General features: G+C 43.2%; 1 long non-coding RNA gene across 1 annotated transcript in view; it reads right to left on the reverse strand.

Moving 5' to 3' along the window:
* Window positions 1-9,417: 9,417 nt before the first annotated feature.
* LOC149440954 (uncharacterized) overlaps window positions 9,418-19,339 on the reverse strand; it is a 40,389-nt gene continuing 30,467 nt past the window's right edge. Inside the window, exons 3-4 of the long non-coding RNA XR_016307460.1 lie at window positions 14,373-14,434; window positions 9,418-11,317 (exon numbers count right to left, since the gene is read on the reverse strand). This is a non-coding gene — a long non-coding RNA (uncharacterized LOC149440954). The remainder of the gene's footprint in view (window positions 11,318-14,372; window positions 14,435-19,339) is intronic.

A 19,339-nucleotide genomic window follows, 5' to 3' on the forward strand; every position in this document is an offset into this window, starting at 1 on the left:
TCTATGTAAAGCAAGCATCCCAGAGCCCTCATGGGTGAGAAGCCCATGGGCCACCAACTCATACCGTGACACGGTAACCCTATTAGCCTGTTATATTCTTTTAAATAGTAGTCTCTGACATGCAAGGCAGTGAGTGTCTTTCTATTATTTAACACAGCTTCCAAAATTCCTTGTGAGTGGTGGGATTGCAATATCTCAAAGTTTTTTTTACTAGATTGACCTTTTTGAAGTCCAGATGCTCCCAGGAACAGAGAGAGATAAATAAAGGTACCTTCTGACTCAGTGCTTGTTTTGTGTCAGCTTGAAGTGCTTTTTAAAGTGAAGGGTTTGCTTTAAAGAATAAATCCACTGAGAGACTGATTGTAAACAGCATCGACTTTGTTTGAAGACCATTAGTGCCACAATCTTTGACTTTAGCTGTTACCATTTGATGAAGTCTTATGCTTTTACATCGTACTTTGGTGCACACAGGTTCCTTATGTGATGGGTTATGAAGTTTGATTTGAGTGCCCATTCCCTAACAAGGACTGAGAAAGTCTAACAGGACTAGGGGAAGTCCTGAAAGAGAGTGCAATGTAGGCCAATACAAGGGTCAAGCCAACCAAATATAGTGCCAAGGGCTTGAGCCAAAGCATAGTCAGTGTTAAGCCATATACCGTAAAATCCACTAAACCCAGTGTCATGATAAGGATAAGGAACAGAGTTTTGAATTAAGACTATGGTCAGGACTTGGTCTTTACGATCAAATTAAGCAATATTAACCCTAGAGATACATTGGCAATTAAATATATTTTCTGTTGAGAGATTTAAATGCCTGGTGGCAGTCCTCATTTGCAGAACACTGAAATCAATGGGATGCTGTTAAGATAACTATTAGCAAGCAGTTAGTTGTCTCTCAGAGTATTGTAGTCCTGTGCTAAATCTGCACAATACACTAATGAAGGACACCAAATATTCAGGAGAAGGATGAGCTTTTACAGATAGTCCAACCAACTTTGATGCAAGCCCAAATGTTTTAAGGGTTGTACTCTCAAGAACCTGACTGCATATATAGCTCTTGCACCATGGTACATGGACAGAGAAATGCCTGTTAGGCTTTTGGTTTTAGCAAGGTTCCCAAGACCTGAAAACTATTTCAAGGGTACCTTGGGTATAAAAAGGTTGAGAGACGCTGTGCTAGGGAGCAGCCAGCTAACACCTCAGCCATCGCAGATGGACAACTAAGCTTCAAAGCGAAAATTGAAGGGGAAAAAGCGGGGAAGTCCTGTGCTAAATATGCACAATACACTAAGGAAGGACACCAAATATTCAGGAGAAGGATGAGCTTTTACAGATAGTCCAACCAACTTTGATGCAAGCCCAAATGTTTTAAGGGATGTCCTCTCAAGAACCTGACTGCATATATAGCTCTTGCGCCATGGTACGTGGACAGAGAAATGCCTTTTAGGCTTTTGGTTTTAGCAAGGTTCCCAAGACCTGAAAACTATTTTAAGGGTTCCTTGGGTATAAAAAGGTTGAGAGAGGTTGTGCTAGGGAGCAGTCAGCTAACACCTCAGCCATCACAGATGGACAACTAAGCTTCAAAGCGAAAATTGAAGGGGAAAAAGTGGGGAAGAGGTTGTAAATGGACTTTAAGGGCACAGAAATTCCAAACACATATTGGTAAAATCATTTGTACTTTATTATGACGATAAGTCATGGAAAAACATCTTGCAGTTTAAAAGATCATAGTTATACAGTGAACTTTTTGATCCCAATTGCCACCACGTGGATCCTTGGTAACCACCTCCAAGACCGTAAATTTTGCCTGTGAAGTATCAAATTTGTGATAAAGTCCAAGGTGGCGGCTGATAGGGGTCACCATCTTGGCATTGGAAGAGTAATAAATATGGTCATGTATTCTCTGATTGAACTGATGTATAGTTCTGCCTACGTAAAAGGCTCCACATGTACATAACATGAGGTATACTCAGGGACGGACTGACCATTTGGAAACTCAGGCACTGCCTGAGGGCCCGGGGTCAGTAGGGGGCCCCATGAGATGCCCCTGGTACCTTTTTCATAGGCTTTTTTGAGTTTGGGCAAGGACACGGGCCCCATGATCCTCTATTGCCCGGGGGCCCCATGAGTTGTCAGTCCGCACCTGGGTATACTACTCCTCTATTTTCACAGTTGGCCTGGAATTTAGGGATAAGTAACTCCCCACTTGGTAGTTGAAAGCGTGTACCCATCCAAACCCAAGGGCAATAACTATTTATGTATATTTCTTTTAGATTTTACTACTAAGCCCCTGAAGAAGCGACCATTGTCGCAAAACATGTTGGGCCATTTTCCTGTGGTTTAATGTCCTCCAGCCCCCCCTATGGGATTCATCTGGTGGTTATCATGTCTCCAATCATTAAGGTGTTCCTTGTATATGGTGGGCTATGGGACATTGTTTATGATCTTTTAAACTACAAGATGTTTTTCCATGACTTATTGTCATAATAAAGTACAAATGATTTTAACAATATGTGTTTGGAATTTCTGTGCCTTTAAAGTTCATTTGCAACCTCTTCCTCGCTTTTTCCCCTTCAATATTTGACTATTATAATTAGGACATGGCACTTAAATGTTACCTAATTTCTGGAAGTGATCTGGCACCCGGATACACTCCAACTTCCTTCTGTACGCTTCAAAGCAGATATGCGGGTAACAGGCAGGCTCCTTACACAAATTATTCAGATCTTTGAGCACCGGTGGTTTTATTTGGCCATTTTATGTATCTCCTGATCAGTGGTGGAACTACCAAGGTTGTATTTGCAACCGGTGGCTGGCGTTCTACCAGTCCCCAAGACGGCAGGAACGGGGCCCGCTGCAGAACATGTGAAAGGGTACCGCTACGGGACCATAATAAAGGGCCCTGTCATGAGAGGAAAGGGCCTCTGGCTCAGAGGGAAGGTCCTCAGGACCAGAGGAAAGGGTCCCAGGACTAATGGAAAGGTCCCCAGGGTGGAGTCAGAAGAAAAAGGACCTGAGACCGGTGGCAAGGGTCCTGGGACCGATGGAAAAGGTTGGAGGATGGGGCCAGAGGGGCCCTTCATTGTTTCTTGTTTCAGAGCCCTGAAGGTTCTAGTTACACCTTCTATGGATCTCTAAGTAAGATCTCCCAGTTGGAGTTACCAGCTTTGAACCTTGCTTATAGTCAAGAAAGGGAATCCTAATCTGTCCATTGCAGTTTATGTAAAATAATACATTCACTAAAAGTGAGGTCCCCTTCCAGGGCTGCAAGTGGTGGACAGGCAAAAGAACTCTGAGCCTCTGATCTTGCCATGAGAGTTTTTTTTTTAATGATAAAAATAGCCAAAGCGCTATTTAACATGCTAGTACCCATCTACAACAAAAAAAATCATGGTGGATTCTTAAAAAGTCTTTTAGACAAGGACTTTTGATCTTTTCTGTACAGTGCCATTGACTTCAAGAGCAAGGTCATATGAAAGATTTTCTCCAGGCTGTTTGATGTTCTGAAAATTCTCAAATGTATCTGGATTTTCACCCAGAGTCACACCACTAGCATTTTCCTCTGGTCATAGAGAGTAATGATCAACAGCTGTGATTCTTGGTTCATAAAAAAGAAACTTCTGAGAGCTATGCTACAAGATGGCTTTTGTAGTTGTGATGTTCGTTCCCAGACTAGAGATTCAGAAGAAGAATTTTGCTGTCCAGCTAAGCATCATTGCTTCAAATTGCTAAACTAAAGTGGTTACTTGAAACACAACAAAATCCTGATCGATGAGCATCAAATCCACAAAACATCTGCAGTTTTTAACTAATGAACTGTGTCCTAAGAACTGCTCTGAACAAGGAAGAGTTTTTCACCCAACATGCACTTCCACTTATCCGATAAGTGTATAGTGATTTTTTTTCTCCTCTCCTAAGCTGAATCCTCCCTCTACACCTCAAGATCATTGGGAACAGGTAGCAAGTGGACTTGGATTTTGTTTTGTCTCTTTTAACCTCCCTGGCGGTCTGATTATTTCAGATTTTTGGTGCTGAAAGCGGTACCATTATTTTGCATGGAAATATGTAGTTTTTTTATTGTAGGCTGTAATATTTAGGAATAACTCACTGAAATCTGTCCGAACAAGAGTCTAGTAAACATCCCGGGTATGATAAAAATTTGAAACACGAAATCATAAATTATAATTTAATAAATAATCATAAAAAATAATAATATAGTAATAATAAATTTAATTCAATAATATAATCAAACCAAAAACACTGAAATTTGAAATATAGCGCCAAGTTCGCACATCACTGAGCAAAGTCGCAGAATTGTTTTCAGTGTCTGATGTCGAATTTCCCCCACGAATCATTATCACTCAATTCTGCAAGTGGTTCTGATTTACTATCGCTGTTCTCTAGCCGGTCTAAAACCGCTTTTGACCTAAAGGGATGCTTTTTGGACATGATGGACTTTTCTAAGTTTCCAGGCAGAAAGAATATTCAAAATGCAGGCAGGGGACAGGACAAAGCACTCGGGACAAAATGTATGTGAAATGGTTTGATACAGTAATGTTTTACTATGTAAAATTTGTTTTGAAAAAAATGACATTTTTTTTTAATTTTCAAATTGCCCGCCGCCGCCCGTACGTCCCGACATCACAGAGACCGGAACACAGAAGCCGGATGCCGGCATCGGCCGGAGGAGATGGCCGGGGATGCTGCAGGGGACACATCGCGGGAGTGAAGGACAAGGTAAGCTCTGCAGGGACTCCCTATGCAGCGCCGCATGGTAAGCCCGAGTGTAGCTCAGGGTTACCGCTTTTGGTATAGAAACTTTACCCCGAGCTACACTCGGGAATACCGCCAGGGAGGTTAAGGTCACTTTTGCAGTAAAGCAAAGAAGCATTAGAGTGGTTGTAACCCTCAGACATGAAATATGAACAAACCATGTCCCTTCAGAGTGTACTTGTCTCAATCCAGAGCACCAAGTACCATTTCTGTCTTCTGCTTCGTTCCTCTGCCATGAGCATGAATCACTTCACCAAAAGAAAAATGGTGACAGGGTAGAGACCTCTAGCAGAATTACAGCTTCAGCTCTGTTCCTGTGAGCTGTGTGGAGGGGGGGGGGTCTTTCTTCCCTCCAATCAGCTTTTAGAGCTCTCCTTATTGAGCTCTGAAGTGTGTAATTTCAACTCTCTGCCCCCCGTTTTATGAACTCTCAGACAAGCTTTGTAAATTCTGGACTATGAATGCATGTAGAGAAGAGTAGGCTACAGATAAACAGGTACAACATATGTAGGAGGATTGTTTAATCTCTGTGTATTACCTAGGCCAGTGATGGCGAACCCGTGGCACGCGTGCCACAGCCGGCACGCCGAGCCTTATCTGTGGGCACGCCAGGAGAATCCAGCGGCGCGCTGTCTTCCCGGCTGTAGTGTGCGTGACAGCCGGGTCCCAAGTGCGCATGCACAAGAAGCAGTGCTCTTTGTGAATGGTAAGGCGGTACCTGGGACACATGACAGATCCCAGAAGCCGCCGGACCAATCACAAAGCGCAGCGCTTCTCGCGCATGCGCACTGGGCATCCGGCTGTCCGACGAGCGCCCACACTACAGAAGCCGGGAAGACAGCGCGCGGCTGGATAAAGGAACAGGTAAGATAAAAAAAAAAACTCTGCGGAAGTAAGAGCGGGTACCTGTCAAATTCAGGTACCCGCTCCCCCTCCCTCCCCAAAGGTCAGCAGTCATCCCTGTGCTGTCCGCAGTCTCTGGTCATCCCTGTGCTGTCCGCAGTCTCTGGTCATCCCTGTGCTGTCCGCAGTCTCTGGTCATCCCTGTGCTGTCCGCAGTCTCTGGTCATCTCCTGTGCTGTCCGCAGTCTCTGGTCATCTCCTGTGCTGTCCGCAGTCTCTGGTCATCTCCTGTGCTGTCCGCAGTCTCTGGTCATCCCTGTGCTGTCCGCAGTCTCTGGTCATCCCTGTGCTGTCCGCAGTCTCTGGTCATCCCCTGTACTGTCCGCAGTCTCTGGTCATCTCCTGTACTGTGTCCGCAGTCTCTGGTCATCTCCTGTACTGTGTCCACAGTCTCTGGTCATCCCTGTACTGTGTCCGCAGTCTCTGGTCATCTCCTGTACTGTGTCCGCAGTCTCTGGTCATCTTCTGTACTGTTCGCAGTCTCTGGTCATCTTCTGTACTGTTCGCAGTCTCTGGTCATCTCCTGTATTGTCCGTAGTCTCTGGTCATCTCCTGTACTTTCCGCAGTCTCTGGTCATCCCTGTACTGTCCGCAGTCTCTGGTCATCTCCTGTACTGTGTCCGCAGTCTCTGGTCATCTCCTGTACTGTGTCCGCAGTCTCTGGTCATCTCCTGTACTGTGTCCGCAGTCTCTGGTCATCTCCTGTACTGTGTCCGCAGTCTCTGGTCATCTCCTGTACTGTGTCTGCAGTCTCTGGTCATCTCCTGTACTGTGTCTGCAGTCTCTGGTCATCCCTGTACTGTGTCCGCAGTCTCTGGTCATCCCTGTACTGTGTCCGCAGTCTCTGGTCATCCCTGTACTGTGTCCGCAGTCTCTGGTCATCCCTGTACTGTGTCCGCAGTCTCTGGTCATCCCTGTACTGTGTCCGCAGTCTCTGGTCATCCCTGTACTGTGTCCGCAGTCTCTGGTCATCTCCTGTACTGTGTCTGCAGTCTCTGGTCATCCCTGTACTGTGTCCGCAGTCTCTGGTCATCCCTGTACTGTGTCCGCAGTCTCTGGTCATCCCTGTACTGTGTCCGCAGTCTCTGGTCATCCCTGTACTGTGTCCGCAGTCTCTGGTCATCCCTGTACTGTCCGCAGTCTCTGGTCATCCCTGTACTGTTAATTAGTTTGCACTACTGTACGAGTTGTTTTTTCTAAACCAAAAGCTCGATATTCAGGTTTCATTGCAGTGTTGGCACTTTGAAAGAAATAAGTTGGTTTTGGGTTGCAGTTTGGGCACTCGGGCTCAAAAAGGTTTGCCATCACTGACCTAGGCCAATCACTTCACTGGGTATATATAAGGGTTTACAACCACTATAAAAACCTATGTAGTATATTAATGTGCTTTGCTAAACAAAATGCTGTGCATGCAATTGTAGGGAAAAAATACAAAGTATTGAAAAACATGCATCCAATATAAACATGCACAAGCTATCTATCCTTCCTAGCCAATGGGCATGGAATGGACAACGTATGCGATAAGGTCGCACAAAACAGTTACTTAAAGTGGTTCTAAAGGCTGAAGGTTTTTTACCTTTATGTATTCTATGCATGATGTTAAAAAAATCTTCTAAGTACAGTTACCCCCAGCTCCCCCAATACTTACCTGAGCCCGATCAGAGCACAAGGGTGCCCTCATAGCAAGTGGCTTGCTGTGAGGGCACTCAGCAGGGGGGAGGAGCCATGAGCTCCGGCAGGGGACCCGAGGAGAGGATTGGGGCTCCTCTGTGCAAAACCATTGCACAGAGCAGGCAAGTATGAAAAAAACATCTAATATCACTTTAGCTTGGGTTGTTCCTATAGCTTGGGTTGTTCCTATAGCTTGGGTTGTTCCTATAGCTTGGGTTGTTCCTATAGCTTGGGTTGTTCCTATAGCTTGGGTTGTTCCTATAGCTTGGGTTGTTCCTATAGCTTGGGTTGTTCCTATAGCTTGGGTTGTTCCTATAGCTTGGGTTGTTCCTATAGCTTGGGTTGTTCCTATAGCTTGGGTTGGTCCTATAGCTTGGGTTGGTCCTATAACTTGGGTTGTTCCTAGTGATGGAGTTTTCTTCCATTTATCCAGGATCTCTTCCAGACTGCTCCTTGCTTCTCGGAGTCCTCCAAAAACTACTTGTGCTCCTTTGTCTTCAGCACATGGCTGATTCCTTGTACTTTGTTCCCTCTACCTACTTCCTGCCAACATCACTTCTTGTTGCATGAGCTCCATGAACCAGTTAAATTATTCATTAGCATATGGATAGGAGATGCCTAGCTTCTAAAAACAATACATGGTAACCAAAATGCACCCTTCCATACATTTATGCTATCATTAAGCCCTACAGTAGCAACACAAGCTGTCCATGTTTCAAACACAAAAAGAGAAAGAAAAGAGCCACCGCACACCAATGACATTGTATTAATCCATGTTTTCTATGCACAAGAAGGTATGAAAACAGTCCTCACCTATGGGACCTCCCAACGAACACGTTTCACCCAACAGGGCTTACTCGTAGAGCAGTGACTGTTTTCTTTGTCCTTATGCACACCCACTGTCTAGAACAGACAGAACAACTTTCAGGGCATAGGGGTCCTAAAAAATATGTTTTTCCTGAGTACGCCTCTAGGTACTGTAAGTAAAGTAAAGACTATTGTCTGAAAGGGCCCTAGGGCAGTGTTCCTGGACCATGCTTATGTAAAAGACTGAGAAATCAGCCATGATCAGACAAGGGGGTTGCTTTAACTTGAACTTTACTAGACAGCTATAAAGTAGGATTAAGGGTCAAAATGGCAAAAGGATGTGCATACAGTACAGAACAATTGTCAGGGCTCCCAGTAAGACCAGAGATGTGTGAACTGAAACAGGGAAACGCAGGCTCAAGTATGGTGTAACAATATCATTTATTAAAGGTATACACAAATATAACGCGCAATATAACAAAACCAAACCTCCAACTGATAACAGAATGTACACGGACAAGAGCAGTCAGGGCTGGTGAGGTGGAGTGGTCAGCAGGCTGGGTCAAGAACCATCGGGCAGACAAGACACAAAGGAGCAGGCAGAGTGTAGTCAGACGGGCCGAGTCGGGAACAATCAGGCAGACAAGGTACCAAAGGATAAATATAAATATGCTCAGTGACAATTAATAAAAGAAACCTTTCATTATATAATAATTTCAAAAATCCAAAATCTATAATTTTTCAAATTAAAGTCCAATTTCAAATTAAAGTCCAATATCACAATAAACTAAATAAATAAATACGTGTAGTCCAAAAATTGATTCAAGTGTAAAAACTCTCCGCTGCTTGCAAAAACTTGATTACCTCAAAAAAAACAAAATATACATAGTGCATTATCCTTTATAAATAAAAATTTTAGTCTTTTAGCACAGTAGAGTGTTTCACATGCATGGTTTTGCACAGTATATCGCATGTGTATGTGGTTTGATATATACACGTCTTTTCACTTGGGTGAATATTACCGGAATGATCTCACATGTAAATTTTTATTTATAAAGAATAATGCACTATGTATATTTTGTTTTTTTTGAGGTAATCAAGTTTTTGCAAGCAGCGGAGAGTTTTTACACTTGAATCAATTTTTGGACTACACGTATTTATTTATTTAGTTTATTGTGATATTGGACTTTAATTTGAAATTGGACTTTAATTTGAAAAATTATAGATTTTGGATTTTTGAAATTATTATATAATGAAAGGTTTCTTTTATTAATTGTCACTGAGCATATTTATATTTATATTTGTACACCTCTAAGGGTAGAGGTGAAGTGTGCTTACAAAGAGTTGGGGAAAATTAGTGATCTACATTTATTAAGGTACCAAAGGAGCAGGCTGGAGAGTGGTCAGGAATAGCCGGGGTCAAGACAGGCGGAGTTCATTCAGAGTCAGGATCAAGAAGAATCAGGAATCAGGCAGGAAGCAGACAGGATGCAGGCACAGGGGCTCATAGGAAACATACACCAAGGCACTGACTGCAGGTCTGGCCATTCCTTAAATACACCTCCTGCAATCAGCCTCAGGTGATGGCTGACTGCAGGAGTGAGCTTCTGGTTGCTGAGAGCACCCGCTGGCCAGCCCTGGTACTGCAGCCCACACGGCAGATGAGTCCCACCACTAATGGTGAGTCCATTCCTGACAACAATATTAAAGCGATTATTAAGCTGTATAAACAATAGCTCATAAGAGCAATGTCTCTGTGACTTAATAAGGACACTAGGTAGGTGGTAGTACAGCACAATCTCTATAAGGTTCCAACCAGGGGTGGACTGACAACTCAGGGGGCCCCTGGGCAATAGGCGATCATGGGGCCCCTGTGTCTTTGCCCAAACTCAAAAAAGCCTATGAAAAAGGTACCAGGGGCATCTGACCCTGGGCCCTCAGGCAGTGCCCGAGTTTCCAAATGGTCAGTCCACCCCTGGTTCCAATGCAGGGGTCTCCAAACTTTCTGCAGAAAGGGCCAGTTTACTATCCTTCAGACTTTAGTAGGGCCAGACCGTGGCCAGTGGGAGTAAACATTTTCCTGGCATCGGTGGGAGTAAACATTGTCTCATCTTTGGTATTATAGAGAGGAACAGTGTCCAATAATGGTGTCATTGGGTGGAATAGTGCCCCATTGTTGAAATTGGTTCCAGGGATTATGCCCTGTTGCTTGTGCCAATGGGCAGAATTGTGTCTCATATCAGTGTGAGGAATAGTGCCCTAAGGGCCAAAAAAAAGGCAAGCAAAGGGTCACATCCGGCCCCTGGACAGCAGTTTGGAGACCCCTGTTCAAAAGCTAGAGATACTAGGGAACAACCACTATTTCAGTTAACAATACAGTACATACTGTATATTCCTTGGGCCTGTCAAGGAGCTTTTGGAAATCCAGGGGGTTGTGGGATCCCAAAGGTTTTTGGAAAAAGAGTTAAAGGAGCCTACATCTGCATCTGAGCATAGTGAGTCAAGGGGCACCCTTTAACTTACCGTGCATGATGATGTACCTGTAGATACAATTATTAGATGTAGATATAACTATCGCAAAGGTTTTCTGAGACCTGAAGGTTAATTCAAGGGTTCCTCGAAACGGTTGAGAGATGATGTTTTAATTTGTTTACTGTATATAGCTGTAGGCATATGCTTCTCACCAGTCATGATCTTGACATAAACATCCCACTGCTATTAAAAAAATATAAAAATAAAAAAATAAAATGCAGATTAAATATTTTAATCTCCTCAGCCCCTCTCTGTATAGAACTCTGTCTTCAGTCAGTGGCTAAATCATTTATCTGGTGTAAGGATGAACCTGTTTGCAAGCCAATGAAGTAAAAGAGGATTTTCTCGGGAGAATAACTGACTCTAGGAAATGTGTCCAGAATCAATTTATTTCGCATACAAGCCCCTTCCTTGATCAGCAATCGGTAATGGGTTGTGACATACCATGCTTCATACTTAGGTCTGGATGCTTGGACAGGTTGTAGGAGATTGGCATAGACAGAGAGTTGCTTGGGAGACTGTCCTCTTCTCTTGCCACCTATCAATATCAATTTAGGTTCTCCGCATTGGCCACAAACATCATCAGGCAAAACAGGCTGAATCCGGCAGGGTCAAGTTGCTTTTTTAAACTCTGAAATAGAAAAGGTAGATTATGATAACTAGCCAATGATGCAGCTGACTCAGTACATTATGACAACCTACAGACATGAAATAATGGTCTGGAGATACAAGAAATTTTGAGTCAAATGTTTGTTCATCAAAGAAACATCATTAGATCTAAAAGATCTCTCTGAAGAGACATCTGATGTCACAGTTAACCTGCTGAGATGGGATTTTTTCTTTTTGAAACCAAGGCATGAACATTTTCTGTGCTTGGTAGAATTGTGTGTATATATACAGTGTGTATATATGTGTATATATATATATATATATATATATATATATATATATATAATTTTTTTTTTTCCCCCCCCAGAAGATCGTTACTCTTTCTGAAATGATCCTAACGTGGTTGTGTGTAGGCAGGTGCAGTCTATTTTCTCTACTGTAGGTGGTGCTCATCTGGAGCAGTACTGTAACTGGAGGGGGAAGCCAAGGGGAAGCTTGTTTTTCTATGATTCCCTGGAGCAACGCTCTGGTTAGCTACACTACATCCAGGTGACCCTGGCAGCCATCTTGGGTCATGCAGAGTCTTTTTAACTCCCTGCCGTCAAGTTTTGGCATGCATTTCCAAAGTGGCTAGTGTAGGGAGAGAACACCAGTCTTTCAGAGACAGCATTAGTGGAAGGGAGGGGTTCCAGATGAGTAGGGAAAGCTCAGGGCCTACGCCTACACTTCCGCAAGCTCCCTTTTGGGTTGAACAGGCCAGACTTTTTCAGGGGCTCCTTGACAAAATATCTAAAAATTGACCAAAAACTGTATACAAGCCAGTGGGTGGATGAAGCCTGTCTTTTTTTTACAAAGCCACATGCCATTGGGCACCATTTTAACCTTCTAGTCACTGGTGTGCTAACAACCAATGACATCATTGGTTGGCAAGGAAGCCATCAGGGGCCTACACTGCATCCTAGTTTGTCACTCCCTTGCATCTCTCTATCAGCACTAGGGTCACTTTAGCTTAGTGAGGGAGAGAAGCTGGGGGTGAAGAGGAAGACTTGGATACTAGTCAGTACCAGTGTGCAAAGGTGCATATGCTGTGGTAGAATAAATCACCTTTAATGTTGATTGTCCTATGTGTGGGGATGTTGCTGCATTACATAAAGGTATTAGTTTAGTTTTTTTACTTTTAAGAATGGGGTGCCTCAAGAGCATGCATAATTTTAAAGGATGCATTGACGGAAGAAAGGTTGAGAAACCTTGTGTTAGAGATTCCCTTAGCAGTGATGAATTGATCTTTTGTGTCATTAGGAACCAGGATTAGCTCAATTGGCCAAAAAGGTTTAAGTCTGCAAGGTGCCATTGGGTAGGACAACTGGTTTGCCTTCCATTGCCTTCCCTTAGATTTGTCCTGCTTTGGGCACTGATTATGTGTCTATAGCAGCCATTGTCAACTAGAGTTCTTCTTGTTAGCGGTTCCTTTAGCAACGATGAATTGATCTCCTACGTTATTAGGAAACAGGCCATGATTAGCCAAATTGGGCAAAGTGGTACCAATCGGCAAGTCACTAGATGTGTAATAGGCAAGATTAAGTGTGGGTCATAGGAGAAGCTTTGCTGATAATATAGAGGCAATCAAAAATACAGGTAGCAGGTTGGGGACAGAGGATACTTCTGAAGACCATTGAACACTGAGTCTATGCAAAGCTTCATTTTAAAAAGCTGGTTTGATGCCAAGGCCTGCAGCTTGCATATCCAAACACACACCATGAAAAACACATGGAAGAGGGTCATGTACTGATGCATGTGCCAACATACCAGCTGGTGGGCTGGTATAGCCTTCTTGAACAGATGTAATAAAAGAGATAGCAAGTTGATGGACACAGGATATGTGGAAGATCATTGAGCACCAAGCCTATGCAGAGCTTAGCTTTGAAAAGCTGGTTTAATGTCATTGCCTGCAGAGTGCATATTTGCACACATGCAACTGACAATAACCCTACATAGAAGACCATGTATTGCTGCATGTACCAACATGCTAACTTGCAGGATAGTATGACTTTACTAGGAATATTCTGTATTATACATAGCAAAGGTAGCAATGTTCCAAGGCCTATATAGAACAGTAATAGTTCACTACAACATCCACTACATTCATCATGAACTTTAGGAGCCCCATGCAGTTGCCAGTTGGGCATTGCAACTGGTCCGCCTTCCATTGCCTTCCCTTAAATTGGTTATTACAAGCCTTGGATCAGTTTTACTTTACTCCCTCACCCTCGAAGGAAGAGCTATGTTTAGTTGTTTGTATCCTGGAGCCTCCTGTCGCAGGGATAATTAATTAAGTAGCTTCCAGCAGAAGTGGGCCAGTTCCTGACACCGGCGTCTTTGTTTCTTCTGTCTTTGGATGTACAGTCTTCACAAGAGCAGATCTGCAGATTTCTTTTTTTTTTTTTGGTGCACAAAAAGGAGGCACAGATGGTTTCGGTGGATATTTTTTCCATTTGTTTTGTGCAACTGATATAAAACGTTCCTCATGAAAAAGAACAGATTGCACCCGCTTCTTTGTTTCAAGAAGAAATGTGTGTTTGGATGAATATACATTGAGCTGGCTGTCTATACGTTTTATGTATGCACACTTGCTGAAACCTACCCACACACACATGGCTCTCTGAGGTTTTTTTTATTTTCTTGCTGCAGTACATGTGTATACCGGTAAGTCTCATCAAGATTCTGGCAGGCTATGCCCAATGTACGTTGGGGAATGGGATTCTTTTGTGTTGGTCATACACTGCTTTATCCTGACATTCATCGTTTGTAATATCCACCTATTTGGATAAATTGCCCCAATTTCAAACATCTCAATTCTTAGGGTGCTTAAGAATACTTATGAATGAAAGCTAAACCTTGACAGTGTACCCAACAGATTATTTGGTTTAGCCACTGCAGTTTCCATGAAAGTACAACCAAGCCAAGTTAAAAATTTTAAGTAGAATTCCAAGCTAAACCTAACTAGTGTTAAAACTGTTCCCTCCCTCCTCCTAACACCTCTGCTGACTAACTTTTGTGATAAGGATGTATATACTTACTTATTCTCAGCCCACTCCAGTTCAGTCCTGTGATACTGCTCCCCTGTGTCAGTTAGCGGTGGCTGAAAGAAAAAGGAGGGACCGTTGACAATGGATAGACCTTGGGAGGCTATGGGTGATGTCACCACTCCAGGCTTTACCAGCCGTTGTATATATCATTTAGCCTACTCAACACTTAAAGTAGATTTCCATGCAAAACCTAACTGGTCTTAAAAATGCTCATCCCCTTCCTAACACCTTTGATGGCCAACCTAGGTAGAAATAATGTATATACTTACCTAGGTTCATTTTAAGTGTTAGGTTAGGGGAAGGATGAATGTTAATTCTTGAAGTGACAGCATAAGTAGTGTCAGGGTGACTGTTGCCATAAGGTGATAGTTGGGTGGGGGGGGAGTCATATGTGTTTAGTGTGCTATTGTTTTTTTGTAGACCTGACCATCACCAGTATGAGCCTCCAAGCCTGTAGACATTACTATGGGGTTGGCTTCCCTTTGTGGCAAAAGTTTGTAGCATGTCTGTGGGAATTTGTGCCCACTTAACCAAAGAAGCATTTGTGACGTTGGATAAGAGGACATCATAATTCCAGTTCATCCCAAAGGTGATTAGTAGGGTTCAGATCACGGCTTTGTACAGGCCACTTGGTTCTTCCACACCAACTCATCAAACCATGGCTTTACGAAGGTAGCGGGGCCCAGTCATGCTGGAACACAAAAGGCTCTTCAACAAACTGTTACCACAAGATTGGAGGCCCTACTTTGCAAGCAACATTTTTTAAAAAGGCCATAAAGTGACACCTGGTAGTTTGTGAGATTACTGTACATGAAGGCTGACCCCCTTCATCTGAACAATCCTTCAGAATTGTAATTTGCTCCTAGAATACATCCACTTAGGTGTCTACCTACAATACCTCAGTTTCTCTTTCTTTCACATAGGTGGGCCCATACGGTCCCAAGTGTCAAAGGATTGTTCTGGTTTTGAGGTTATAAATGAGGAGTGGTTTAGCAGAAAGTGGACAGTAAAAGCATATCTAAATCCACAACATCACTCCAAACCTCCACCTCTCAACATTCATAGACCATTTGGGTGGTGGCTGCAATAGCTTGCTTCTGGTCCAACATGATAATGTTAAAAATTGAGTGTTACACCTCTTCTTAAACTTGTCCTGATGCTTTATTCCATATACCATATACCATAGAATGGCTGCATACATGCTGTTTCTAGAACCACACTCCCTATATGCACTTCACCCCCGACGGGTTTGCTCACAAGGATAGAGTAGGTAAAAATATATGCAGCCATTCTATGGTGTATGGAATAGGGCATCAAGACAAGTTAATGGTGGAGTGCGTCTCTCGTTTTTTTACCATTACTAGAAAGTGGGTTTGAATTAGGGATAAGCAAACTTGAAAAGTCAGTTGTGGTTTAGCCAAACTTGCTAAAAATGTGTATAACCTATAAATTCCCAAACCTCCAAAATTATTATTATTATTATACAGTATTTATAAAGCGCCAATAGTTCGCTCAGCGCTGTACATTACAAAGGGGGACAGAACAATAACAATACCATGCAAAACATGAGGGGATTGAGGGCCCTGCTCTTACGAGCTTACAAAAATGGAAGTTCCATTGAAATCAATAAGAATCCAAACCAGCCTCAAAAAAACTATGTGTAACAGAACCGGAGCCCATCTGAGCTTGGGTACTTCCGTTAGGATACCGCTTCCCCGTCCAAACACCAACCACAGACACCACAGCAGACCGTACAAGACTAGATAACACCAGTCTTGAAGTAAAACCAGGAAATAGACTAATTTATTTTAACACAGATAGAAGGTATATACAGTACATTCAATGGAACAACCCCCCCCCCCCTCCCTGCATAATGACACAGGGCGGGGCAATCTACCTTTAGTAACAAGAGACATGCCAGCAGACAGTCCCAGCAGGAGGGAGGGCTGCTGCAGACACCCCCCACCAAGCCAATACACATAAACACATACATCCCATAATAGTTAGCTCCCAAGCAAGACACACAATAGAACAATGGGATGCAACCACGTGGCATTAAACAATCAACAACCCCCCACCCCAATATTAGGACAGATCACCCTGTACCCCTGACAGACACAGGGTGACTTACACATAATAGGGATATGGGGAGCTGAGACAGGGGTCTCCCCACCTCTCCAAAGTGAGCTGTGTTCCATGGGCCCCCCACCCAAAGTGACTCCCGTCACGCTATGTATTACAGAGCATTAAAATTGTGCAGAATGGTTTGGAAAGCTTTTGTTATGAAATGATGTGGCCAAAAAAACAACCTAGGTCACTTCATTGAAAAATTCTACCAGAAATACTAAGATGGAAGGGTGGGACCTAGCGGCACTGGCAGTCAAGCTAAGGATGCTCAGGCAACAGCAGAAGCAGAAATAAGGTAGAAACAACCTTTGGAGCAGAGTTTGGTCCCTTCCCCCAGCAGCCTTTTGGGCATCCAAATAGTAATACTGCAATGTGGACATTCAAATATATAAAATTTCAAGTTCACCTCCAGTTTGGAATTTTTAAATATGGTCATATTGTCGGTAATACATTTGGAGTTATGGTTATCTGTCTATGAAGATGAAGATAGCTTAGTGTTAACATTACTCTGTGAATATACAGTACATAATGTAATGTTTCATAATGCCTCATAATTATACAGCACCACTTATACCCCAGAGAAATGTTTTAATGAATGCATCCTATTCAGCAAACAAGTATTAAACAGAAAACACACACACAACAACGTTGTTTAATGTCAAGTATCTCTTTGTTGGTGTTTTATACAACACCTGAAACATTCAGAGCATAAAGGGGATTGGCTCATTTTGATTTAATTAAGAGTTTAGCCAGACTGTGCAATTGAAGATGTTGATTTTTTTTTTTTTTTTTAGTAATGGTTTGACAAGCAGATTTCAACAAACAAGGCATTTGGAAGTGGGTAATGGTCCCCAAGGCCTCATCAATATGGATTATATGGCTCCCCTGGAAGATACAGCGCAGCAAATCCTGCGAGCAATTAAAATGGGGACGTTAAATTCCATAGCTCTAAGCTTAGCTCGGTGTTCACTCAGAAATGGTCTTGGTGAAAAGTGCGCAAAGATTTCCGGGCTGAACTTTGACACTTTAGAATCTCCATATCGGGCAATTAGGAACTTGTGGCCTAGCCATCTGTGTAAGTTTCCATGAAAAGTCTTTCACCAACAAACGTTACAAAATAAAAGCTTAGACCTCCTAAACTCACCGGGCTCTTATATCTCTCAGGACTTAGTCACACCAGATGGGATCCACACATTTTGCTGTGTTTCGACAAAACATTTGCAGGGAATGTTTATTCTACTAAACCCACTGAAGTCAATGGTGCCTCTGACATGCAGTTTTTTTTTCAAATTAATTGAATGGAGGCCTTCAATAATCTCAGGGCAACACACATAAAAGAGGAACTTTACTCCAAAAATGAACTTTGGGGCATGGCTCCTTTCCCAGTCTATACTCATAATAACTAACGTTTCTTGAGAGAGGGTTATTTAGAATAAAAAAAAAATCCAGACAACCCTGCCCCCTCTGGCATTCTGGTCTAAGCCAGAATGGTGTGTCATGCTCCAGCAACCCCCTGGGCTGACCTTGTCACATATCCCTGAAGGCCCATTCACGGAGTGGCCTGGGGTCAGAACCTCAAGCATCATTGGGAGCCAGTCTGCCTGATCCCAAAAGAGGCAACCAGCTAAAGAGGACCAAGATGATGGCACAGGACACAGGCTGTTATACTCACACAGCAGATCTCTACAGGACAATGCCAGATCCACTGGGCAGGTGAGTATGTTGTTTTAGGAGAAAGCAGCATAACTGGTAAAGCCGACCATAGATGGATCAGCATAACTGGTAAAGCCGACCATAGATGGATCCCAAAAGAGGCAACCAGCTAAAGAGGACCAAGATGATGGCACAGGACACAGGCTGTTATACTCACACAGCAGATCTCTGCAGGACAATGCCAGATCCACTGGGCAGGTGAGTATGTTGTTTTAGGAGAAAGCAGCATAACTGGTAAAGCCGACCATAGATGGATCCAATTTTGGCTGGTTCAGCAGGGACCAGCTGAGATTAGATCCATATATGGGCAGACTTTTTGTACCCAAATCGTTCCATGGATCAACTTGGGTACAGCCAGCCTATCAGATTTTTTGCATATGATTACTTCCAGTGGCTATAGCCCCTAGCAGTAATCATTGTATTCTGCCTTTTGAGAAGGTTCCCCACTGACCGAACACTATAGTGCTGCGGGAGGGATTCTGCCATCAACACTTACTCTGTTGATGGGGTAATCAAGTGATTTTCTTTCCTTCCACCTGTGGTGGAAGGAAAGAAAATCACATATTCTATAGACTTCTTAAGAGGGAATTGAGAGGGGTGGAATGAAGTTCTTCGTTAAAGCGAATGTAAACCGTACAGTTTGCCGGGTTTCCTTCCAAGTTTGCGCATCTTCTTTCCAGGTTTGCTCTCTCCGGCCATTTGAATGGCTGGGCCATGATGACATGACTCCTGCACTTGCTCATGGGAATCACCATTGTGGCACGGAGCTCTCTGCATTCATAGCACACTACATGTACTACATGAATACTATGATTGTACTGCACCTGAACGTGATGCCATGATTTACAGTCGATGTGAATATCTCTTAAACGGTGAGGTTTAGGAGATATTCATGGTACCTACAGGTGAGAGGTATTACCTGTAAGGCAAAATGTAAAAGTGGAGTATAATTCCAGTTTGTTAATCCTGTCAAATCTTAAAAAAACAATCCTCATACCAGTTCCCTGCAAAAGAAGAGGGATTTTTTTTCTCACTTCTTCGATGACCTGCGTCTCCTACTTTCCCTTCATTCCGGTGCTGGTACCTCCCCAAGAGTCTTTGGCATTTGACACTTCTGG

Source organism: Staurois parvus, unplaced genomic scaffold (genome assembly GCF_062004578.1).
Source record: "Staurois parvus isolate SC_StPar_1 unplaced genomic scaffold, SC_StPar_1.0 ptg001044l, whole genome shotgun sequence".
Lineage (NCBI taxonomy): Eukaryota > Metazoa > Chordata > Amphibia > Anura > Ranidae > Staurois > Staurois parvus.